At 35.4% G+C, this 26749-nt stretch overlaps 1 protein-coding gene across 45 annotated transcripts in view; it reads right to left on the reverse strand.

Moving 5' to 3' along the window:
- EHBP1 (EH domain binding protein 1) overlaps positions 1–26749 on the reverse strand; it is a 479839-nt gene that overhangs the window by 292443 nt on the left and 160647 nt on the right. For 4 of the 45 annotated variants that reach the window (XM_070235424.1, XM_070235422.1, XM_070235423.1 and 1 more), the window contains exon 1: positions 19385–19556. The exons of the other annotated variants lie outside the window; for them this stretch is intronic. The gene's annotated coding sequence lies outside the window, so the exon portion shown is untranslated. Of the gene's footprint in view, positions 1–19384; positions 19557–26749 lie in introns of those variants that run through there. 45 annotated transcript variants of the gene reach the window in all.

Below are 26749 nucleotides of genomic sequence, written 5' to 3' on the forward strand. Positions count from 1 at the left end.
TCTATCTGTTAAAGAAATTAATTTTGTAGTTTAAAGCCTTCCCACAAAGAAATCTCCAGGCCAGATGGCTTCATTGGTGAGTCCTACCAACATTTAAAGACAAAATAATGCCAACTCCACACAAATTCTTCTGGAAAATTGAACAAAAGGAAATACTTCCCAATCATTCAATGAGGCCAGCATTATCCCAATACCAAAACCAGGCAAAGACTTCACAGGAAAACAAAAACAAAAAAACACTACAGAACAATATCCTTCATGAACACAGATGTAAAAATACTAAATAAAATTTTAGCAAATTGAATCTAACAAAATACTAAAAGGATAACATATCATGACCAAGTGGGGTCTATCCTAGGACTGTAGAGTTGCCTTAACATTCAAAAATCAAAGTAATTCATTATATTAGCAAATAAAAAAAGAAAAACCAAGGGGGCCAGCCCTGTGGGCGAGTAAAGTTCTGCATGCTCTGCTTTGGCAGCCCAGGTTCACAGGTTCGGATCCTGGGTGCGGACCTACTCCACTCATCAGCCATGCTACGGAGGCATACCACATACAAAATAGAGGACGACTGGCACAGACATTAGTTTAGGGAGAATCTTCCTCACCAAAAGAAAAAGAAAAGAAAAGAAAAACCATACCATATACTCTCAATAGATACAGAAAAAGCATTTGACAAATTCCAACATCCATTCCTGATGAAAGCTTTCAGTAAACTAGGACTGGGAGCGAACTTCTTGAACCAGATAAAGAATATCTACCAAAAAACCTATAGCTAACTTCACACTACTGATCAAAGACAGAATACTTTCTCCCTAAGACCAGGAACCTAACAAGACTTTCCACTCTTATCATTTCTCTTCAATGTTGTATAAAAAGTACTAGCCAGTGCAATCAGGCAAAAAAGGAAATAAAAGACATCCAGATTAGAAAGGAAGGAGTTAGACTATCTTTATTTGGAGATGGCATGATCATTTATGAAGACCCAATGGAATCTACTTAAAAAAACTACTAGAACTAATAAGTGAGTTTAGCAAGGCTGTAAGATACAAGATAGATAAACAAATACCAATTATATTTCTATATACTAGACTTCATATAGAGATTTTTTTAAATAACATTTATTATAATAAAAATACCACTTAGGGATAAATCTGATGAAAGATGTGAAAGAAAGACCTATAGTCTGAAAATTACAAAACACAGTTTAGAGAAATTATAAATAAGACCAAACAAATGGAGGGATATACCTTGTTCATGAGTCTGAAGACTCAAGATTGTCAAGATGTCAGTCCTTCCCAAATTTATCCATAGATTCAGTACAATGCCAAATAAAATCCTACTAAGCAAGCTTTTTGTCAAAATTGACAAGTTAATTCTAAAATTCATGTATGCAATTTTTATGATGCTTTTTTAGAGGATATATATATATCCTTAATAATAGAAAGACTTTATTAAGATATTTATCATTTAAAATCGACATACTTAAGACCAATTTTCCAGCATTTCCAGGACATTTATGATGCACATTTAATCTCTAAATCAGGAATAAATGACTGTATCTTATTTCCTTTATTTACAGATTCTCAAATAGTGAGTTTATCATGTAAGTATGTAAATAACCTTTACTTTTTTTTTTTGCTTCTACTTTACAAATGTCCAAAATAAGTTTATTTTTTATAATACATATATTCCTTTTCTTCATTTTCTAAAAGTCACCCACACTCTCATTCTAATACAAACCTAACTATAATCAAACCATACATAAATGTGTCGTAGTTTTTCACTAAAAGATTTGCTGTACATTGTATGTTCTTCTAAAGTGCTCATAAAATCATTTAAATATATTTTTATTATTGTAAAATGCACATAAGAACAAAAAAATAGAGAAGATATTAAATAAAAACTATAAATCCCATTTCTTGGCTCATCTTCGCTTTTTACTAAAAGGTATGTGCTTTTGTGCCCCAGTATTTCTTCTTTTCCCATCCTTGATGTCCCAACCTCTACCTCCACATCATCGTTTTCGTTTTCACATTTTCAAGGTTTATAACCTTCACATTATGTGCTATAACTACAAATAAGTACTTTGTATTTTGGCTAAGAGTTATTTTTTAAATAGAAACTATCTAGAGCCTACAATATCAAATACAAAATTTTCACTCAGAATCAAATAGCATTTGGACATATGGAAACATATTGCTAAATCTACACCACCTGAAACAAACAAAAAGGATTAATAAGAGGAGTGAGAAAAAAGAAAGAGGAACATATTCTTCTTTCATTGAATATATAATGTTTGTACATTCTAAGATTAGTTTTTTCACCATAAGGAATAAAGTTATTCTTACACAATCTTCTTAGACCTTCAAATCTCCTGTTTCAACTTGGAACATTCGCTTTCCAACAATACCTGCTCTATAGGTGTTAACCTAGAATTATCATTTCGGTTTTTTATTTTTTTGAAGGAGGGGGAATTCCTAGGTTTTATACACATTTTCTTGGAACCCAGGACTTTCTATTTCTTGAGTTGTTGTTGTTAAACTGAAGTATATCCTCCAGTAATTCTTTTAGGAAGTGAGAGTGGGTGATTTTATCAATCACGATATAGTCAGGAAAACAGAAATCCCACTAGATTATATTAACAGCAGTGATTTAAAATTGATAAAATATGTGATAATAGACTAAAAGAACAAAAAGGCAACCCAGAGGTAATACCAGATGACCCAGCTATCCCACTACTGGGTATCTACCCAAACAACTTGAAATCAACAATCCAAAGTAACATAATATGCACCCCTATGTTCACTGCAGCACTATTGCAGCCAAGACATGGAAACAATCCAAGTGCCCATTGACTGATGATTGGATAAAGAAGATGTGGTATATATATATATACACACACACACAATGGAATACTACTCAGCCATAAAAAAAAGACAAAATCATCCCATTTGCAACAACATAGAAAGATTTGGAGGGAATTATGCTTAGTGAAATAAGCCAGACTAGGAAAGACAAACATCAGATGATTTCACTCATATGTGGAATATAAACAAGCACATGGACAAAGAAAACAGTTCAGTGGTTACCAGGAGAATGTGGTACAGGGAAGACACAAGAGGTAAAGGGGAGCACCTATGTGGTGACAGACAGGAAATAATGTACTACTGAAATTTCACAATGATATAAACTATTATGGACTCAAATTTAAATAATTAATTAATTATTTTAAAAACTTAACCCAGAGGTAATAACAACAGTAAGCAGCTCCCACCCCTAGGGCTGCAGGAAATGGTAAGAAGTTGGTGTTATCTAAACCTAAGAGCTTGGAGGAGGAGCCAGTGGAGATAGGCCTCAGCGCAGACGGGGCACTGTCCAGCTGCTGCTGGTAACTCAAAAGCATCAAAATGAGTATAGTTCTGGCAATATGAAAAGCAGCTGGAGGATGGAACCGATTGTTACTGCTGGGATGAAATGCCACTGCTGGGGTAACACTGACCAGAATAACAAGTAAACAGGTAGAAGTCCCTTCTCTCTTCTTGCCTGTCTCCTAACGGTAACTAACAGCAACTAACAGCAAGCCAGCTGACAACAAAGTCTGAGAAACATAATTTGCACAAAGAATCAGCATAGTACTTAATTTTAAGGCTTAGATGCATAGAGAATTCTAGATTCAAAATCATTTTCCCTTATAACTCTGAAGTCATCTGCTCCTTTGTTTTCTATCATCCAGTGTTACTCATCAGAAGTCTAATTCTTGCTATGGTGATTTACACAGTCCATTAGATGCTCCTGTGTTTCACTACCTACATAGACCAATTTAAAAACCAATTTACTTTCTTTTTCTTATTACTAAAATAGTAAATGATTTAGTAATTAATATATATAATACAAAAATACACTTAAGAAAAGTGAGATCATATTGTAGTAGTACTTTGCAATTGTCTTTTGTTCATCTAACATTTCACTAACTTTTAATACAGGAAGTTTTCTTCCACACTTTAATGACCACAAAATATTCCTTCATATGATAGCAGCACAATTTAACCAATTACCCAATTATAGACATTCATATCATTCAAGCTTTTTATTACAGTAAGTAACACAAAATAAACTTCCCTATAAATGAATATTTGCACAAGCCTATGAGTATATTTTTAGGATAAATTTCTAGAAATAGAATTGCAGAGTCAAAGCTCATTTTTAAGGCTTTTGAAACATATGGCCAAATCTCTATTCAGAATGGTCATACTATCTCATATTCCTACAAGCAGAAAGAATCAAAATTACCACACTACAGCCAATAGCAAGTATTTCCATTCTTTCATAAATATGAAGAAAATCATAAAACTTTACTGAAGCACATAAAAAAAATCTAGACAAATGGAAAGGCATGTCACATTCTGAAGTCTGCCACTTTCGACATTATAGCAGACTAGATAACCCAAAGGCCCAAAGGATCCATCCACTGTAAAAGAAGTAGATTCTGGAAAAAATACAGTGTTTTAAATATACTGCTGGGCTCCCTAAAAGTAGGGGAATTCTCTAAGGACCACACCCCCAGTTTTCCCTGAATCACTTTAAAAAAAGTTGAGGCATGAAGGGTGCAAACCATGAGTCTAGCTGACATGGAAGCTGGGAGCTCTCAAGTAAGTGAACTGGGAAAAAAGTCCTGCCGCCTTCTTTTTTTTCCCCATTAATTTTATTGAGATCGTAATGGTTTATTACATTGAGTAATTTCGGGAGTATATTATTTATCAATTTCTGAAGAGACTTCATTGTGCTCACCACTAGCAGTCTAATTTCTGTCCATCACCATACATATATGCCCCTTTACCTCTTTCGTCCACCCCACAACACTCTTCCCCTCTGGTGCCCACTAATCTGTTCTCTTTATTATCAATGTATTTGTTATCTTCCACATATGAGAGAAATCATGCAGTATTTGTCCTTCTCTGTCTGGCTTATTTCACTTAACAACATACCCTCAAGGTCCACCCATGTTGTTGCAAATGGGACAATTTTGTCCTTTTCATGGCTGAGTAGTATTCCATTGTACATATATATATATATATATATATATACATACCACATCTTCTTTATCCATTCATCTGTAGAAGAGCACTTGGGTTGTTTCCACATCTCGGCTATTGTGAATAATGCTGCAATGAACATAGGGATGCATAAATCTCTCTGGATTGTTGATTTCAAGATCTTTGGATAAATACACACCAGTGGCATAGCTGAATGATATGGTATTTTTAATTTTTTGAGAAATCTCTATACTGTTTTCCATAGTGGCTGCACCAGTTTGCATTCCCACCAGCAGTGCATAAGGGTTCCCTTTTCTCCACATCCTCTCCATCATTTGTTGTTTTTTATCTTGGTAATTATAGCCATTCTGACAGGTGTAAGGTGATATCTCCCTGTGGTTTTCACTTGCATTTCCTTAATAGTTAGTGATGTTGAACATCATTTCATGTGTCTCTTGGCCATCTGTATATCTTCTTTGGAAAAATATCTGTTCATATCCTCTGCTCATTTTTTTTTTCTTTTAAAGATTGGCACCTGAGCTAACAACTGTTGCCCATCTTCTTTTTTCCTTTTTTTTTTCTTTCCTTTTTCTGCCCAAATCCCCCCAGTACATAGTTGTATATTTTAGTTGTGGGTCCTTCGAGTTGTGGCATGTGGGATGCCGCCCCAACATGGCCTAATGAGCAGTGCCATATCCGCGCCCAGGATCCGAACCCTGGGCCGCCAAAGCGGAGTGCGCAAACTTAACCAGTCGGCCACGGGGCCAGCCCCTGCTCATTTTTTGATCGGGTTGTTTGTTTTTTTCCTGTTGATTTGTATGAGTTCTTTATATATTTTGGCAATCAACCTCATTGGCAAATGCAAAAATGATTCGCCAATATTTTCTCCCAGTTGGTGGGTTGTCTTTTCATTTTGTTCATGGTTTCCTTTGCTTTGCAGAAGCTTTATAGCCTGATGCAGTCCTATTTGTTAACTTTTTCTTTTGCAGAAGCTTTATAGCCTGATGCAGTCCTATTTGTTAACTTTTTCTTTTGCTTCCCTTACCCAAGGAGACATGGTTTTGGAAAAGACACTGCTAAAGACCAATGTCAAATACTGTACTACTATATTTTCTTCTGAGTTTTATGGTTTCAGGTCTTACATTCAAGTCTTTAATCCATTTTAAGTTAATTTTTGTATATGGTGCAAGATAATGGTGTCCTTTCATTCTTTCACACGTGGCTGTCCAGTTTTCCCAACGTCATTTATTGAAGAGACTTCCATTTCTCCATTGTATGTTCTTGGTTCCTTTGTCAAAAATTAACTGTCCATAGATGTGTGGTCTTATTTCTGGGCTTTCAATTCTGTTCCATTGATCTGTGTGTCTGTTTTTGTGCCAGTACTATGCTGTTTTGATTATTTATAGCTTTGTAGTATATTTTGAAGTCAGGGATTGTGATGCCTCCAGCTTTGTTCTTTTTTCTCAAGATTGCTTTGGTTATTGGAGGCTTTTCTTGTTCCATATAAATTTTTGAATTCTTTGTTCTATTTCCATGAAGAATGTCATTGGAATTCTGATTGGGATTGCATCGAATCTGTAGATTGCTTTAGGTAGTATGGACATTTTAACTATGTTGATCCTTCCAACTCATGAGCATGGAATATCTTGCCATTTCTTTATGTCTTCTTCAATTCTTTCAATAATGTCTTATATAGTTTTCAATGTATAGGTCTTTCACCTCTTTGGTTAAGTTTATTCCTAGATATTTTATTCTTTTTGCTGCGATTGAAAATGGGATTGTATTCTTGATTTATCTGCTAGTTAGTTGTTAGTGTATAGAAATGCAACTGATTTTTGTAGGTTGATTTTGTACCCTGCAACTTTGCTGTAGTTGTTGATTTTCTAATAGTTTTCTGATGTTTCTTTAGGGTTTTCTATATAGAATCATGTCATCTGGAAACAGCAAGAGTTTCACTTCTTCCTTTCCAATTTGAATTTGTTTTATTTCTTCTTCTTCCTTAACTGCTCCAGCCAAAACCTCCAGTACTATGTTGAATAGGAAGGGCGAGAATGGGCACACTTATCTTGTTCCTTTTCTCACAGAGAAGGCTTTCAGTTTCTCACCATTAAGTATGATGTTGGCTGTGGGTCTGCCATATATGGCCTTTATTATGTTGAGGTACTTTCCTTCTACACCCATTTTATTGAGAGTTGTTATCATAAATGGATGTTGGATCTCGTCAAATGCTTTCTCTGCATCTATTGAGATGATCACATGGGTTTTGTTCCTCATTTTGTTAATGTGATGTATCACATTGACTTGCGGATGTTGAACCATCCCTGTGTCCCTGGTATGAATCCCACTCAATCATGGTGTATGATCTTTTTAATCTATTACTGTATTCGGTTTGCCAATATTTTGTTGAGGATTTTTGCATCAATGTTCATCAGCAATGCTGGCCTGTAGCTTTCCTTCCTTGTGTTGTCCTTGTCTGGTTTTGGTATCAGGGTAATGTTGGCCTCACAGAATGAGTTAGGAAGCATTCCGCCTTCTTCAATTTTTTGGAATAGTTTGAGAAAGACAGGTATTAAATCTTCTTCAAATGTTTGGTAGAATTCTCCAGAGAAGTGATCTAGTCCTGAACTTTTGTTTTTTGGGAGGTTTTTGATTACTGTTTCAACCTCTTTGCTTGTGATTGGTCTATTCAGATTCTCTATTGCTTCTTGATTCAGTTTTGGGAGGTTGTATGAGTCTAAGAATTTATTCATTTCTTCTAGATTATCCATTTTCTGGGCATACAGTTTTTCATAGTATTCTTTTATAATCCTTTGTAGTTCTGCAGTATTTGTTGTAATTTCTCCTCTTTCATCTCTAATTTTATTTATTTGAGCCTTCTCTCTTTTTTCTTGGTGAGTCTGGCTAAGGATTTGTCAATTTTGTTTATCTTCTCAAAAAATCAGCTCTTAGTTTCATTAACCCTTTTTACTGCTTTTTTAGTCTCTATTTCATTTATTTTTGCTCAGATTTTTATTAACTCCCTCCTTCTGCTGACTTTGGTCTTTGTTCTTCTTCTTCTAGTTCTGTTAGGTGCAGTTTAAGATTACTTATTTGAGATTTTTCTTGTCTGTTGAGGTGGGCTGTATTGCTATGAATCCCTCTTATGACTGCTTTTGCTGCATCCTATAAAAGGTGGTATGTTATATTTTCATTTCCTTTTGTCTCCACGTATTTTTTAATTTCTCCTTTGATTTCTTCATTGATCCAATAGTTGTTCACTAGCATGTTGTTTAGTCTCCACATATTTCTGACTTTCTCAGTTTTGTTCTTGAAGTTGATTTCTAGTTTCATAGCATAGTGGTCAGAAAAGATGCTTGAGATGATTCCAATCTTCCTAAATTTATTGAGGCTTGCCTTGTTTCCCAAGAAGATACAGTCTATCTCTCAGAATGATCCATGTGAACTTGAGAAGAATGTATTCTGCTGTTTTGGGATGGAATGCTATGTATATATCTATTAAGTCCATCTGATCAAGTATTTTGTTTAAATCTACTATTTCCTTGTTGGCTTTTTGTCTGGATGATCTATCTATTGGTGTAAGTAGGGTGTTGAGGTCCCCTACTATTATTGTGTGGCTGTTAATTTCTCTCTTTACATCTGTTAATAGTTGCTTTATGTACTTTGATGCCCCTGTGTTATATCACATACATTAGTTAAGTGTTATATCCTCTTGGTGGAATGTCCCTTTTATCATTATATACTGCCCCTCTTTGTCTCTCATTGTTTTTTTTTAACTTGAAGTCTGCTTTCTCTGATGTAAGTATTGCAACACCTGCTTTCTTTTGTTTTCCATTAGCTTGGAGTATCGTCCTCCATCCCTTCACTCTAAGCCTGTGTTTGTCTTTAGAACTGAGATGTGTTTCCTGCAGGTAGCATACTGTTGGGTCTTGCTTTTTAATCCACCCAGCTACTCTGTGTCTTTTGATTGGAGAATTCAATCCATTTATATTTAGAGTGATTATTGATATATGAGGGCTTAATACTGCCATTTCATCTCTTGTTTTCTGGTTTCATTGTTTCTGTTCCTTTGTATTTCTGCCTGCCGTTTCATTTTGGTGGTTTTCTGAGGAGGTTTTCTCAGTTTTCTCTCTTTTTGTGAATTGTGGCTCTGCTCTGATTTTTTGTTTAGTGGTTACCATGAGGTTTGTATGAAAGATCTCATAGATGAAACAGTCCATTTTCTCATAACCTCTTATCTCCATTAACTTAAGCAGGTTCCATCCCTTTCCTCTTGCCCTTCTGAGTTATTGTTACAAATTATTCTGTTTTTAATGTTGTGAGTTTGTGACTTAAGTTGAAGTGTTTATAGTTACTTTTGATGCTTTTCTTCCCTTTATCTTTTAAGTTATAATTTAGTATTTGCTTCCCTGTTATGATAGACAGCTAGAGTTTTCTGATTTTTCTCTCCTTGCTCAAAGCTTCGTAGACCTTTGCCTTTTTGTTTCCAGTGTGTGGGCATCTTTATTTCTTGTAGGAGAGGTCTAGTGACAATGAACTCCCTCGGCTTTTGTTTATCTGGGAAAGCTTTTATTTCTCCATCATATCTGAAGGAAAGTTTCGCTGGATAGAGTATTCTTGGCTGAAAGCTTTTGTCTTTCCGTATTTTGAATATATCATTCCGTTCTCTTCTAGCCTGTGCCACTTCTGCCAAGAAATCTGATGAAAGCCTGATAGGGGTTCCTTTGTACGTTATTTTCTTCTGCCTTGCTGCCCTTAATATTTGTCTTTGTCACTGAATTTTGCCAGTTTTACTATTATATGCCTTAGAGAAGGTCTTTCAGCATTGATGTAATTAGGCATTCTGTTAGCTTCATGTATTTGTAAATCCGGTTCCCTCCCCAGGTTTGGGAAGTCTCAGCTATTATTTCTTTGAACAACCTCTCTGCTCCTTTCTCCCTCTCTTCTCCTTCTGGAATACCTCTAACCCTTATGTTGCTTTCCCTAATTGAGTCGGATATTTATCAAAGGATTCCTTCATTTAAAAAAAAACTTAGTTCTGTCTCCTCCTTCACCTGTAGCATATCTATATTTTTATCCTCTAAATCACTAACTCTTTCCTCCATAACATGAGCTCTATTCTTTAAGGATTCTAGATTATTTTTTATTTCATTAATTTTGTTTTTCATATCCAGAATTTCCACTTTTTTTTTCACTTTCAATCTCTTTGGTGAAGAGATTCATTTTATTCCTGAGCTCACTGAACAGTCTTTTTGTGCTCTCTTGTAACTTGCTGAGTTTCTTTTTGACAACTATTTTGAATTCTCTGTCAGTGAGATTGTAAATTTCTGTGCCTCCAGGGTTGGTTTCCAGAGAATTGTCATTTTCCTCTGATCTGAACTGTTGCTGTGGTTTCTCAGGGTGTTTGATGAACTAATCTTTTGTCAGGGCATTTGTAGTAGCATTAGGTCACAGATTCTACCTGCTACCACCTGGGGGAAGCAGGAACAATTTCTGGTCCCCACCCCATCTGCTGGAAGTTGTGGGGGTACTATGGGTGCATGCACTGGCCTGGGGAGCACTCAGGAGCTTGTGTGGACTGTGCTTGGTGGGCCAGGCGTCCTCTAGGGACTGAGCCAGAGCCTCTCCTTGGGGCCGCAGGGGCACAGTGGGCTCCCCTCCTCCACACTGGGAAAGAAATCATGAGCAGGCTAAGGGCTGCCACCACCTCTTCCTACACTCACCCCGGGGCACATTCCCAATTTCAGGGCTTTCATGCCAGGTTGGAAAGTGTTCGTGCATGTGCACAGGGCTGCTGGGGGAGGAGAGGGAGTGTTCACTTATCCCCACCAATTTCCAGAGAGCCAGTCAATCCACCCTCAGATGCATAGCTGCGTATGTCTCTCAGGAGTCCTGTTGTGCTGTGTAGGCTTCCTCTGTTGGTCAATGAAAGTACATTTGGTTGTAGTTCAAAAGGGGGAGAGACAAAAGGAACAACTCACTCTGCCATGTTGCTGATGTAACCATGGTAATCTTTCTTTCTTTCTTTTTTTAAATATGTGTTTTGTTTTGTTTGTTTTTAAAGATTGGCACCTGAGCTAACATCTGTTGCCAATCTTCTTCTTCTTTTTTTCTCTCTTTTCTTCTTCTTCTCTCCAAAGCCCCCTACCATGTAGATGTATATTCGAGTTGTGAGTGCCTCTGGTTGGATAATCTTTTTTACTGACATATTTTCCCCAGTTTGCTGATTGCCTTTCTACTTTGTTTATAGTGTTGTTAACACTAAAAATCTTTAAATTATTAACTAGATAAGTATATCAATATTTTCCTTTATGGTTTCTACTCTGATGAATTCTACTTCAATCTCTTTTTTCTGTCTCCATCTAATATTTAACATCATAAAAAGGAAGCAAGAATATTGAAGAAGATTTTAGAAAAGTACAGATAGTTCATAATATACTCTGTTGATCCCTGCTAGACCACTTGTTCTCTATGTCTCCTTCAATTCCTACTCATTTGTGCTCAGTAACTACATGCTGACAGATTACCTTTGTAGATCTAAAAATGTTCACATACTGTGCAGATAAATAAATTTACTTTTGCAATTTTAAAGCAATGAAGCACCACTAAATTAATCTGGATCAGGCACACTGTTCTCACTGTTGATTAATCAGGCATCCTCATAAACAGTATCATAGACAAGCAGGAAGTCAGGCTAAAAAAAATCACGAGAGGACTAGACTTCCACTTCTGGAAAGACGGACTAGACATAATTCTCCCTATTCCTCTAAGCACAACTAAAAACACTGGACATTATATATAAACAAACATAAGATTCTAAAGGATGGAAAGAAGGCAGACCAGCTAGGGAACTCAGCCTCAAAAATTCTAGACTTGGAGCTGAAGAAACCAGCAATCCAAAAATACCAGTGGGTTCACACATAAAAAGCTCCAACTCAAGTTAAAGGACCAGAAAAGGGGCAGTCTAGCAAGACCAAAAGCTTTCAGAAAATAACCACTCTATATCATTTGAACACTACAGAGAAGCTGTGACCACCCCCCTCCATGCCCAGGTATGCCAGCAAAGGCCAAGTGGGGTACCTGGACTTCAGTCTTCACAAGACTGTAACAGGGCGCCCACTGAGGTGGTGTCAAAGGAGGCCAAATAGAGAGGCAGGATTTCATCTCTGGCAGTCAGCATCAAGGCTTCCTCTACCTGTGGTTTCAGTGAAGACCACAAAAGGAGCCTGGACTCTCACCCCCATCCAGCAGTAATGAGTTTCTCTATCAACCTCTGTTGACACTCGAGTAGGGCAGGGGGCATTCTCATTGTTACTGAGCAGGATTGGGAGTTCTCAATACAACTGAGTGATGATGAAAGTTCTGACTCTCCACTCAGCCTCCTCTGACACCAACCCAATCAGGAGTGGGAGGTGCACCTCATTGCTGGGTGGGGGTGATAAATTACGTGTATATAATGTAATAACTAGAGAGCAGTCACTAAAAAAAAACTGTAATAAAGAGATACATTCAAAAACACTATAAATAAATTAAAATAGAATTCCAAAAAGTGTTCAAAAAACCCACAGTAAAGAAGGGAAAAGAAAACACAAAAATGAAAAACAGAGAGAACAAAGACTAAAATGACATACATCAACCCTAACATATCAATACTTACGTTAAATGTAAATGATTTAAATACAAAAATTAAAGGACACACACTGGCAGAGTGGATTAAAACACATGACCCAGCTATAGGCTGTCTACAAGAAACTCACTTCAAATGTAACAATATAAGCAAACTGAAAGTAAAAAGATAGAGCTTTATAAAGCAAACATTAACCAAAGGAAAGGCTATATTAATATCAGAAAAGGAGCATATCAGAGCATAGAAAACTATCAGACACAGAGAAGGACATTATACAATGATTAAAAGGTAAACTAACCAAAGAGACAGAAAATCCCAAATGTGTATATCCCAAAAAACTAAGCTGCTAAATATGTGAGACAAAAACTGAGAGAATTGAAAAGAGAAATAGATAAACATACAGTTATATTGAAGACGTCCACATCCCTCTCTCAACAGTGATAGAACAACCAGCAGAAAATCAGTAAGGTATAGAACTCAACAACACCATCAACCAACAAGATCTAATCAACCTTTATAGAATACTCCACCCAACAAGAACAGAGTATACATTCTTATCAAGTGCCCACAGAACGTACACCAAGAAAGACCATATCCTGAGCCATAACAAAAGCCACAAGAAACTTAAAAGAATTTAAATCATGAAGAGTATGTTCTCTCTGACTACATGAAAGCAAACTAGGAATCAGTAACAGAAAAATAACATGAAAATCTCCATACTTGGAAACTAAAAAACACACTTGTACATAATACCTGGGTCAAAGAGGAAGTCTCAAAGGAAATGGAAAGATACATAGAACTGAATAAAAAGGAAAATACAATATATCAAAATTAGTGCAACATAATTAAAGCAGTGCTAAGAAAGAAATTTATAGCACTAAATGCATACATTAGAAAACAGGAAAAGTTTCAAATCAACAATCAAAGCTTCCCCATCAAGCACCTAGAAAAAGAAGAGCAAAATAAACTAAAAGCAAGCAGAAGGAAGGAAATAACAAAGAGCAGAAATCAATGACACTGAAAACAGAAAAACAATAGAGAAAAATCAATGAAACAAAGCACTAGTTCTTTGAAAAGATTGATAAAATTGAAAAACTTGTAGCATCACTGACAAAGAAAAAAAGAGAGAGAATATAAATTACCAACATCAGGAATGCAAACAGGGATATCACCAAAGATCCTGCAGACAGGAAAAAGATGCCAAGGGAATACTGCAAACAATTCTACACACATAAATCTGACAACTTCAACGAAATGGATCACTTTCGCAAAAAATACAAACTACCACAACTCACTCAATATGAAATAGAAGCATAACTCGTTTTAGTGCGCTTTGCTTTACTGCACTTTGCAGATACTGCATTTTTTACAAGACCCTCCACCAGCAAAAAGATTACGACTCACTGAAGGCTCAAATGACGGTTAGCATTTTTTAGCAATAAAGTATTTTTTAATTAAGGTAGGTACTTTGGGATTTTTAGACATAACACTATTGCACACTTAGACTATGGTAGAGTATAAACACAACTTTTATACGTAAAGGGAAACCAAAAAATTTGTGTGACTCACTTTATTGCAATATTCACTTTATTGCGGTGGTCTGGAAATAAACTCACACTATCTCCAAGGTATGCCTATAGATAATTTGAATAGCCCTAATAACTATTAAGAAAATTGAATTCATAATTTAAAAACTCTCCAAAAAGAAATCTCCAGACCCCCTTTTCACTGAAGAATTTTATGAAACATTTACAGAAGAATAAACACCAATGCTACACAATCCCTTCCAAAAACTAGAAAAGGAGACACTTCCCAACTCATTTATGAAGCTAGTATTAGCCCAATACCAAAACCAAAGACAGTACAAAAAAAGAAAACGATGGACCAACATCCTTCATGAATATTCCTTAACAAAATATTACCAAATATAATTCAGCAATCTATAAAAGGAATTACACACCATGAACAAGTGAGGTTTATTCCAGGAATGCCAGCCTGTCTCAATATTTGGAAATCAATCAATGTAATCTACCATGTTAACAGGCTAAAGAAGAATTACCTGATTATATTAAATAATGCAGAAAAGGCATTGACAAAATCTAACACCCATTCATGATAAAAACAGGAATAGAATGGAACTTCATTAACTTTATAATGAGCATCTACAAAAAATGTATAGCCAACATTATTCTTAATGGTGAAAGACTGAATGCTTTCTCCCTAAGACTGAGAACACAGTAAAGACATCCACTCTCACCACTCTTACTCAACATAGCGCTGGAAGTTCTAGAGAGTACACTAAGGCAAGAAGAAGAAATGAAAGGCACACAGATTGGAAAGGAAAAAATAACTGTCCCTCTTTGCAAATGTCATGATTGTCTACATAAAAAAAATTACAAGGAATCTACAAAAAACACTCCTAGAATAATTGAGTTTAACAAGGTCACAGGATTGAAAATACACATACAAATGTCAATTGTATTTCTACGTACAACAAAATTAAAAACACAATACAATATAATTGCTTTAAAAAATGAAATATGTGTAAATCTAAGAAAACATGTAATGGACTTGTACATTGAAAACTGCACAATGCTGATGAAAGAAATCAAAGAAGATCCAAATAAATGAAGAGATATACTTCGCTCATGGATTGGAAGACTCAACATAGTAAAAATGTCTTTCAACAGGTGAATGGTTAAACAAACAGTGGTACATCTATACCACAGAATACTACTCCACAAAAAGGAATGAACTATCGATACTTGCAACAACCTGTGTGAATCTCCAGAGAATTATGCTAACGAAAAAAGCCAACTCGCAAAGGGTTACATACTATATTATTCCATTTAACATTCTTGAAATGACAAAATTATAGCAATGAAGAACAGATTAGAGTTTGCTTGTGGTTAAGGACGGGTAAGCAGGGATGGGAAGGAAATCGGTATGGCTATAATAGGAGAACATGAGCGATCCTTGTTGTGATGGAAATGTTCTGTATTTTGACTATATCGACGTCAATATCCTGGTTGTAATATTATACTATAGTTTTTCAAGATGTTATCAGAGGAAGAAACAGTAAAGAGTACACAGGATCTCTATTATTTCCTACAACTGAGTGAATTATCTCAAAATAAAAAGTTTAATAAAAATAGTCTTCAGAAATACACACTGTGGTAGTTCCTTTCCTTCCTGTATGTGCATGCCACTGCTTCATGGAGAAGTGGAAACTATTCCTTCCCTCTCCTTGAATCTGGGCTGGTCTTAGGGGTTTGATTAATTTATAGGACTGTGGAGGCTAGGACACAGCCTTTCACCTTCCACCTGTCCTCTTGAAAAACTTGCTCTGGTGGAAGCCAGACATTATCTAAGAAGTTCAACTACAATGAGACTGCTATGCATGGAGTAAGTGATGCTAGCCAGCCACTAGCCCAGGCACCAGACATGTGAGTGGAGAAGCCACCTTGGACACTGCAGCCCCAACAGATTCTTGGAAAAGAATCAAGGCCCCAGACATGGTCCCAGTCAAACTTTCACAGCTCTCTCCATCCTTTCAGCCATCCCATCTGTTGCCCCAGATATTATGGAGTAGAGATAAACCATCTCTTGCCCAAAGTGCTGACTTACAGATGTGTAAGCATAATATCTGGTTGTTGATTTATACCGGGGATTGGCAAACTTTTTCCGTAAAGGGCCAGAGAGTAATTTTTTAGGCTTTGAGAGCCACACAGTCTTTGTCACAACTACTCAACTCTGGTGTAGTAGCACAAAAGCGATCACAGACAATATGTAAATGAATGAGCGTGGCTATGTTCCAAAATTTTATTTATGGACAAGGAAGTCTGAATTTCATATAATCTTCATGTGTCATGAAATATTCTTTCATTTGAGTTTTTCCAAACATCTAAAAACGTAAAGTCCATTCTTAGTTCACAGGCTGTTCAAAACAGGTAGAAGGTTGGATTTGGCTCCATGGGTTGTAGTTTCCTGACCTCTGGTTCACACAATTAGGTTTTGTGATTTTTTTTTTTTTAATACAACAAAGGATATCTGGAACACGCATTAAAGTATTCAGGGATAGAGAAAAATTATTTTGAAACTTATTCTCAAATTCTTCCAAAAAAGAAATAATACATGTATAGAGAGAGAAAAAGAAAACAATGATAAAGCAAATGTGGCAAAATGTTAATATTTGATGAAGCTCAGTGAAGGCTGTAGGGAATTCTTTAATCCTCCATCCCCACTCCATAACAAATGTTAATTAACATTTAGGTGTAGTTTCTTTCAGCATCAGTACCAAATTAAACATAACGGCTCCTTTCACTTTAGGTAAATACCAAAACAGCCCCACCAAGTCTTATAGCAACCAACTACCCTTTCTATAGTGACACTTATCTAATCGCTTCTACTGGTCAACATTAATGCTAACAAACTTACACATAAATGTTTCAATGTTCATTTAAGCTTTTAAAAAAAAGATCTGTGCATATATGTGTAGGAATATGAATGTTGGGGGTAGAGATGATAATTAATGATCCCTAAAAGCTCTGCAAACTAGAAAGATTAATTTTTACTCTAGTTGCGAGAAATAGCAAATTTTGCTGGCTTGCACAAACACAAGTCCATACACTAACAGATGGCAAAAGGTACCAATTTTCATTTCTGTATCCATTTTCTAACAACAGAAGATACTACCCTAGTAAAGAACTCTAGGAAATGAAAATGTTTTAAAATCATAAAGAAAAATGCATGACTACATATTACAAGATATGAACTCAGTATATGTGGTAGCTGCTTATGCTACAACTATAACACAGATTGTTGGGGGCGTTTTATTTTGTCTTGTTTTTGATTCAAGCTTCCACCTCATACTGATCTTTCTACTAATCAACTTTCACTGCATCAGGATCTACAATTTTCTGAGCTTCGTAACTACATAGAAACTAAAATGATGAATTATATAAAGCTGGTATGGTTTAAATCTGTGAAAAATGAGTATTAAAAACATTAATACATTATCCCAAGAAAATATAATATCCAAGTGTTCACAATAAGTCACAATATAAATGATACTACAGCTAGTGCCACATTATCCTCTCATAACAAAAGCAGCATTTAAAATTTTGTTCTTTAAAATGTGTAGATGTCTTAAGGTCTTTTAATTCTTTAAAATTCTTCGCACCAAAACTGTAGCTATGAATTAAAATGTAGGCTTTTAAAACTTGAAGAATTTAACTAAAAGCTTTGAAAGTCCAGAGATTCCAAGAAATCAGCAGTTTCAGAATTAGAGTAAGTTAAAGGAAGAGAATCTATCATTTTCTTCCAAGAAGGAGGGGAGGGAGCAATGTCATATCTTCTATGTCAAAACCCTTGAAAACGCAAAACAGTGGAGTCAGTGAGAACTAGTCTTCTAATCTCTGTCCTTTCCTTATAATATCTTTGCACGGTCTCTTCAATTCCTACCCTGATTTCTCCAAGCATGCACACGGCAAGCCATCCTTTACCTTTTATTTTATAAACGTCTCTGAGTTTCGAGCCTTACCAAACCTATTGCCAATCCTACTTCCTCTTCCCAAAGCACTGGGCTGCAAAAGTCACAACAATAGAATTTTTTTGAGAGCTGCACTTTAGCCTGGAGATCTTGTACACAATCTTTTAATTTTACATATGTGTTCAGCTGGACAGCAACAGGGCCAGACTAGAAACCAGGGCTCCTGACCTAAATGTTCTTTCACTTTGCGAGCGTTGCTTACTTAAAGAATAAAGTATTGAATTGCACCCTCCAGGTTGTCTTTGTCATTTTACTGAATCCTAAAATCTCAGACTTGGAAAGAATTTTAAAGATCATCTTGACAGTCGAAACACCTACTTAGTCTAGATACATGAATCCATCCTATATCATGCCTGCCAAGCAGAGACCCAGATCCTCCAGCAGCAGGGAAACCATTAGCTCCACCCAGACTGCCCACTCTACCTTTAGACAACCCTGATTGTTCTTCCCTATGTTGAGGGAAACCTGTCTCCCTTTAACTTCTATCCATTGATCTCAATTCTGTCTCTTGGTGCCAGGCAGAATACACCTACTTCCATTTCCAAGAACAGCCTTTCAGATACTTCAAACAGCCACTCTATCTCATGAAGTAATTTCCTCTTCTCTTAAGCTAAGTATCTTCAACTTCTTAAACCTAACTTTGTGAAATTTTGACCCCTCCTAGTCACTTTCCTCTGAACTCATTCCAACTTGCTTATAACCATCTTAAACTAGGATGCCCAGAAGTGAAGATGATACTCCCAATGTAGTCTGACTAGAGAAGAACCACTAACTCTCTTTCTTAGAAATCTCCATTGATGCAGCCTAAGAACACATTTGTTTGTTTTGCATTGTTCTTTTGACAGCCACATCACATCTGACTCAAAGTAAGCTTACCAGTGACTAAAATCTTTTCCTTACATGTTAAGTCAAATCTCTTCCACTAGACACTTACATGGCAGGAATCTTTTAGACTCAAGTACATAGCTTTATATTTATCTCATTCAAAGTAATCCTTCTAAATTCAGCCCATGATTCCAGCCAAGTGAGATCTTGTGAGATCCTGGTTCTTGATTCATATAGCTACTATCCTCATAGCTCACCATGATCTGCAGATTTGAAATACATGCGTTCTATATTACATACAGGTAAAGTAACTGATAAAAGTAAACAGAGTAGGGACAAGCACCACACCTTGTGGTAAGGCTGTAGAAATGTCCCTTTGAATGTAAAATAACAAATTATCCAGTTTCCAGCACATATTTTTTCCACCTTGACAATATCACCATGGAGCTGAGCAAATCCTTTCTCAAGCTACAAATGTGGTATGTTTATCACATTTGCTTCATCTCTCAAAAGAGCAGATCTGTCAAAAAAAAAGGAACTCAGATTAGTCTAATAAGACTTTTTCTTAGAGATACCATACTGGTCTCTTTCATTATTAACTGTTTACAAACAAACCATGGTTTTTATCATCTGTTTTTGAATCTTCCTAAGGCTCAATGTTAACTTGTTTAGTCTGTAGCTTGGAGAATAACAATCAAAAATCACCTCTGCCCATCTCTAGGTTTTGTCTTTAGATCTCTCCTGATCTTGTTGGTTCTTCAGAAAAATCACCAGTGGAAATGTAAATTTTTCTTTTCCTTCCTTTGAAGTTTCTGAACAAAAAAGCCTTAGTGGAGTGATATTTCTTTTTTTTTTTTTAAGTTTTTTTATTTTTCCTTTTTCTCCCCAAAGCCCCTCAGTACATAGCTGTATATTTTTGGTTGTGAGTCCTTCTAGTTGTGGCACGTGGGATGCCGCCTCAGCATCGCTTGATGAGCGGTGCCATGTCCACGCCCGGGATCCGAACCAGCAAAACTCCAGGCCGCTGAAGCAGACTGCGCGAACTCAACCACTTGGCCACAGGGCTGGCTCCTATTTCTTTTTATTTTTAAGCCTACCTTTCATATGCTTTTTATTATTTTTCCTCTGCTTATCAAATTACATTTTAAAGCTGTAAATTTTTGTAGCTCTCAGTCTAGTACCAACTTGGAACTGCAGTGGTATTTTGCCTGAAATCCAATTATTTTTTCAATGCTTCTCTAGTTTGTATTTTGAATAGGTTATCTTAATTCTGGGTGATAATATTCAATATCTCAAAATCTGCTTGTTCATATAAGCAAATACCACATTTGCTTTCAATAAAAATATCAATTTCAGGGGCTGGCCCCGTGGCCGAGTGGTTAAGTCTGTGCGCTCCGCTGCAGGCGGCCCAGTGTTTCGTTGGTTCGATTCCTGGGCACGGACATAGCACTGCTCATCAAACCATGCTGAGGCAGCGTCCCACATGGTACAACTAGAAGGACCCACAACAAAGAATATAAAACTATGTACCAGGGGGCTTTGGGGAGAAAAAGGAAAAAATAAAATCTTTAAAAAAAAAAAAATATCAATTTCACTGTTAACAATAAAAGTATACTATGATTTCTCTCTTACTATCTCTGATCACACATATTAAGAATGGATACACCATGCTGGAGCAACTGAATATCTTATGGGAAAAAATGAACCTCGACCCCTACCTCACATCAAATATAAATATTAACTTGAAAGGGACCATAAATCTAAATGTAAATGCTAAACTTATAAAACTTCTAGAAAAACATAGGAGAAAATTTTCATGACGTTGCAGTAGGCAAAGATTTCTTAGATAGGACACAAAAACATCAACCACAAGAGAAAATATTGATAAGCTGGGTTTCATCAAAACTCAAAATTGTTCTTAAAAAATATTATGAACATGAAAAGGAAAGACAAAATTTGAGAAAATATTCATAATAAGTTTATCTGCTATTGTTGCATCTAGAATATGTAAAGAATTCTTACAAATTAATAAGGCAAACAACTCAATTTTTAAAAAATGGGCAAAAGATTTGAATAGACAGTTCGAAAACAAGATATATAAGCACATGAAAAGAAACTCAACAGCATTAGCCATCAGGAAAAGGCAAATTAAAATCAAAAAACCACTACATACTTACCAAAATGGCTAAAATTTTAATTAAAAATTTTGATACATATGTTGATTATACACTATCTTAATAACAAATGGGAGGTACATTTCAAGGCTGAAAATTACATTTCCATTGACATTTCTAAGAAAACAAACTTGATTATATAAAGTTCAACTCATATTAAGATAATATATTCATATCTAACAATTTGCTTAATATATCAATTAAATGTGACCTAATTTATCCACTCATTTAAATATAATTAGAAGCATCATAGGCAATTGGGAAAACTTGTAGCAAAAGAATCTCTTCTCCTTCTTACATCATTTCTTTTAGTAAACACTGAAAAATTGAATAATTCAAATTTCAAGTTAAAATGCATTCTATCTCAATCAGTGCATGACACCACATTTATTAAGCACCTACTCTACAAAGTCGGTACATGTTTGATTAATAAAATCATTTTCTAAAAACTTTACAGTCAAGGGTAGGAAAAAATACCATGCACACAAAAGCATCAAATATTGGAATTTAAATCCCACTGTGCTAAATATGCTGAAACTTCCCCCCAACAAACACAGCTGCTGCCTCACATTCTTCTTCCTTTTTCTCCTTTCCAGCCCTCTCTGTTTTCTTCATGATAGTATTTTAATTATAGTAACAAAGTCCTTTACTTTGTTGCTATAGGAAGGAGAAGGCACTCAAATTATAACACTGAAATTGTTTTATGTGGAATGGAGGCTATATATAGTCTTTGGGACCCAATGAAACTTCTGTCACATTTGTATCACAATCCAGTTTCTTTCAAACAAATTTTTCATCTCCAACATACTTGATACACCTGGAAAGTTGACAGCTCAAGAAATATTTTACATATTTGAATAATCAATGGCTTGCCAAAGAGACAAATTTATTTTTTTTGAGATTGCTTCAGAGATTTCATTCTCAAATTTCACGTAGAAGGAGTCATTCCAAAAGGCAATAAGTTTCTGTGTGAAATAGGAAATTCTGTCCACAATAGGCATACAACTTTGCCCACAAATTTAAACAATTTGACAAATTATGGCTTGAATCACAATTTTAAATTGAGGATCCAGGGGTAGAGGGTCTTATTATAGGATATCTAACACAGAACTGGTAGTGATTACCTTATTTGCTTCAGTAAAGATGCTATTGAAGTTGTCTTGCCCTATTTCATATAGATCAATTCCCTTGCTATTAAAAAGCATTGAGTTTCCACTCCTCTTAGACCATACCTAAAATTTCTGTCAAAAATCTCATAAAGAATCAGGAATAGGAATGCTACACTAAAAACCCAATCCTTCTACCAGAACAACTATTCAAAGTCCATACATAATCAAAATTGAATAAATCTTTGAAGATTGAAAAAACAAGGAAAGACTGAGAAACTGCCACACACAACTAAATGCAATGTGGTATCCTGGAATGGATCCTGGAACAGAAAAAGGGCATCAATGGAAAAACTAGTGAAATCTGAATAAAGTCTGGAGTTTAGTTATAGTAACAAACCAACATTCGTTTCTTAGTTTTGACAAATGTACCACGGAAATGTAAGATGATAACATTCAGGGAAACTGAGTGTTAACATTAAATGTAAGACTGTAAAGTACCATGGAAATGTAAGATGACAACATTTAGGGAAACTGAAGCTGAGTGAGGAGTATACAGAAAAGCTCTGTACTACCTTTCAACTTTTCTGTAAATCTAAAACTATTCCAACATCAAAAACAACTCCACAAAAAGCAGAATTAGAAGGAATTGTACGTAGAATAAAAGGCTTTTAAATCTGAAAACAAAAAAACAGGACACACATATCAATAGGAAAAAATAAAAGCTCCAGTCAGTAAATAGATAATAATGCACACGAGTTAAAAAAGAGGAAAGGCAACTAGTTAAAAAATAAAAGAAACATATTAAATTCACAAAACACTTGGAGATTAAACAACTCACTTCTAAACAACACATGGGTCAAAGGAGTCAAGAGAAATTTTAAAATATTTGAACAAATAAAAATGAAAATAGTACTTACCAAAAGTTTAGGGATCCAGCAAAGCAGTGCTTAGAAGTATAGTTATAGCAATGAATGTATATATTAGAAAAGAACAAAGATCTAAAATCAATAATCTAAGCTTCTAATTTAGGAAACCAGAAAAGAGCAAATTAAATCCAAAGCAAGCAGAAGGAAAGAAATAATAAAAATTAGAGTGGAAATCAATGAAAGTGAAAACAGAAAATCAATCAAAACCAAAAGATCATTTCTTTCATTGAAAAGAAACATCTTTCATTGAAAAGATCAATGAAATTGATAAATTTCTAGCCAGGTTAACAACCAAAAAAGAGAAAACACAAATTACTAACATCAGAAATGAAAGCAGGGCCATCATTACTGATTCTGTGGACAGTAAAAAGATCATAAAAGAGTATTATGGGGGATGGCCCCATGGCTCAGTGGTTAAGTTCGTGTGCTCCACTTTGGCAGCCCAGGGTTTCACCGGTTCAGATCCTGGGCGCAGACCTAGCACCACTCATCAAGCCATGCTGAGGCAGTGTCCCACATAGCAGAACTAGAAGGACCTATAACTTGAATATACAACTACGTACTGGGGGGCTTTGGGAAGAAGAAGAAGAAGAAGAAGAAGAAAAGATTATGAACAACTCTTATGCCCACAAATTTGATAACCTAGATGAAATATAACAAATTCCTTGAAAGACACAATCTACCAACCCCCCTACAATGAAAAATAGATAATCTGAACAGCACTATATCCATTAAAGAAACTGAGTTAATAATTGATAGCCTTCTAAAACAGAAAATACTAGGCCCAGAGGAGTTCTCACTGGTGAACTCTACCAAACATTTAAGGAAAAAATTACACTAATTCGCTAGACAATCTCTTCCAAAAAATAGAAGCAGAATACTTCCTAACTCATTTTACAAGCCCAGCCAGACAAAAGACATTATAAGAAAGGTAAACTACAGAACAGTATCTCTCATGAACAAAGACACAAAAATCCTCAAGAAAATATTACTAAATCAAATCCAACAACACATTAAAAAAAAACTATACACCACTTTATTCCAGGCATGCAAGGCTGGTTCAAAATTTGAAAATCAATTAATGTAATACATCTCTTCAACAGACTAAAAAAGAAGAATCATATGATTAGATCATTAGATGCACAAAAAGCATCTAAGAAAATCCAACACTCATTCATGATAAAAACGCTCAGCCAACGAGGAATAGCGGGAACCTCTTAAACTTAGTAACAAATATCTACAAAAAACCTACAGCTAACACCATACTTAATGGTGAGAAACCACATGCTCTCCTACTAAGATCAGGAACAAGGCAAGGATGTTTGCTCTCACCGCTTGTATTCAAATCATACTGGCAGTCCCAGTTAATGCAGGAAGATAAGAAAGGGAAATAAAAGGTATACAAGTTAGGAAGGAAGAAATAAAACTGTCTCTATTTATGTATGACAAGATTGCCTATCTAGAAAATCCCAAAGAATCCTGAAAGAAATAAGCAATCATAGCAAGATTGCAGGATACAAGCTTAATACACAAAAGTCAACTGCTTTATTATTTACCAGCAATGAACAATTGGAATTTGAAACACAATATCATTTACATTAGCACTAAAAAATGAAATGTATAAATCTAACAAAATTTATATATATATATATATACACACACATACACACACAAGATCTACATGAGGAATACTGCAAAACTCTCATGAAAAGAAATCAAAAAAGATCTAAATTAATGGAGAGATTCTCTGTATATAGATAAGAAGACTCAATATTGCCACAATATCAGTTCTTCCCAACTTGATTTACAGGTTCAGTGCAATCCCAATAAAGATTTAAGCAAGTTATTTTGTGGATATGGACAAACTGATTCTAAAGTTTATATAGAAGCAAAGGACCCCAAACAGCAAACACAATATTGAAGGAGAAGAACAAAGTCAGAAGACTGACTCTATCCAACTTAAGGACTTATGATAAAGCTGCAGTAATCAAGACATATAGTATTGGTGAAAGAATACAAATAGATCAATGGAAGAGAATAAAGAGCCCATAGACCCACACAAATATAGTCAACTTATCTTTGACAAAGAACAAAGGCAATTCAATGGAGAAAGGGTAGTCTTTTCAACAAATTGGGCTGGAATGAAGAATCTAAACACAGACTTTTACATCTTTCACAACACCAAAAGCATGATGCATGAAAAAAAACTGAGAAGTTGGACTTAGGTAAAATTAAAAACTTACACTCTGTGAAAGACACTATTAAAGAGAATAAAAAGACAAACCACAGACTGGGAGAAAATATTTGCAAAATACATATCTGATAAAGGACTGGGATCCTAAATATACAAATAACTCTTAAAACTCAACAGTAAGAAAACAACCCGATTTTTAAAATGGGCAAAGGATCCAAACACCTCATCAAAGATATACAGATGACAAACAGGCATATGAAAAGATACTCAAAATCATGTCACTACGGAAGTGAAAATTAAAACAACAGTGAGATACTACTACAAAACTATTAGAATGGGGAAAATTCAAAGCACTGACATCAAATCCAGGTGAGGATGTGGAGCAAAAGGAACTCTCATTCATTGCTGGTGGAAATGCAAAATGGTACAGGCACTCTGGAAGATAATTAGCAGTGTCTTACAAAACTAATCATACTCTTACCATATGATACAGAAATTGTGCTCCTTGATATTTACCCAAATGAGGTGAAAACTTATGTTCCACACAAAAACCTGTACACAAATGTTTATAGCAGTTTTATTAATAATTATCAAAACTTGGAAGCAACCAAGATGTCTCTCAATGGATGAATGGATAAACTTACTGTGGTACATCCATACAGTGGAATATTACACAGCTCTGAAAAGAAATTAGCTATCAAGCCACAAAAAGATATAGAGGAACTTTCAATAAATATTGCTAAGTGAAAGAACCCAATCTGAAAAGGCTGTATATTGTATCATTCCAACTATATGAGATTCTGGAAAAGGCAAAACTATGGAGACAGTAAAAAGATCAATGGTTGTTGCCAGGGCTTCAGAAAAAGGAAGAGAAAAATAAATAAGTGGAGTACAGGGCATTTTTAGGGTAGTGAAACTATTCTGTATGATACTGTAACAGTAGAATCATGTCATTATACATTTCAAAACCCATAGGGGTGCAACACAAAGAGTGAACCCTAATGTAAACTATGGACTTCGGGTAATAATAATGTATTAATACTGGATGAGGAGGACCTCTATGAAATGATATGGAATGATCTCTGGGATATACTGTTAGGGGAAAAGTAAAGTGAAAGAGAGTATAAATAGTATTTTCTTACCCTTTTTGTGTAAGAAAGAAGAAATAAGGAATAAAGTACATATATCTGCCTATTTGGTGCAAAAATAAACATAAGAAAAACATACCCAGACTCAACAAATGGTGCTAGACAACTGGATATTCACATACAGAAGAATGAAGTTGGACCTCTTCCTCACACCATACACAA

This window comes from Equus caballus, chromosome 15, assembly GCF_041296265.1.
Source record: "Equus caballus isolate H_3958 breed thoroughbred chromosome 15, TB-T2T, whole genome shotgun sequence".
Taxonomy (NCBI): domain Eukaryota; kingdom Metazoa; phylum Chordata; class Mammalia; order Perissodactyla; family Equidae; genus Equus; species Equus caballus.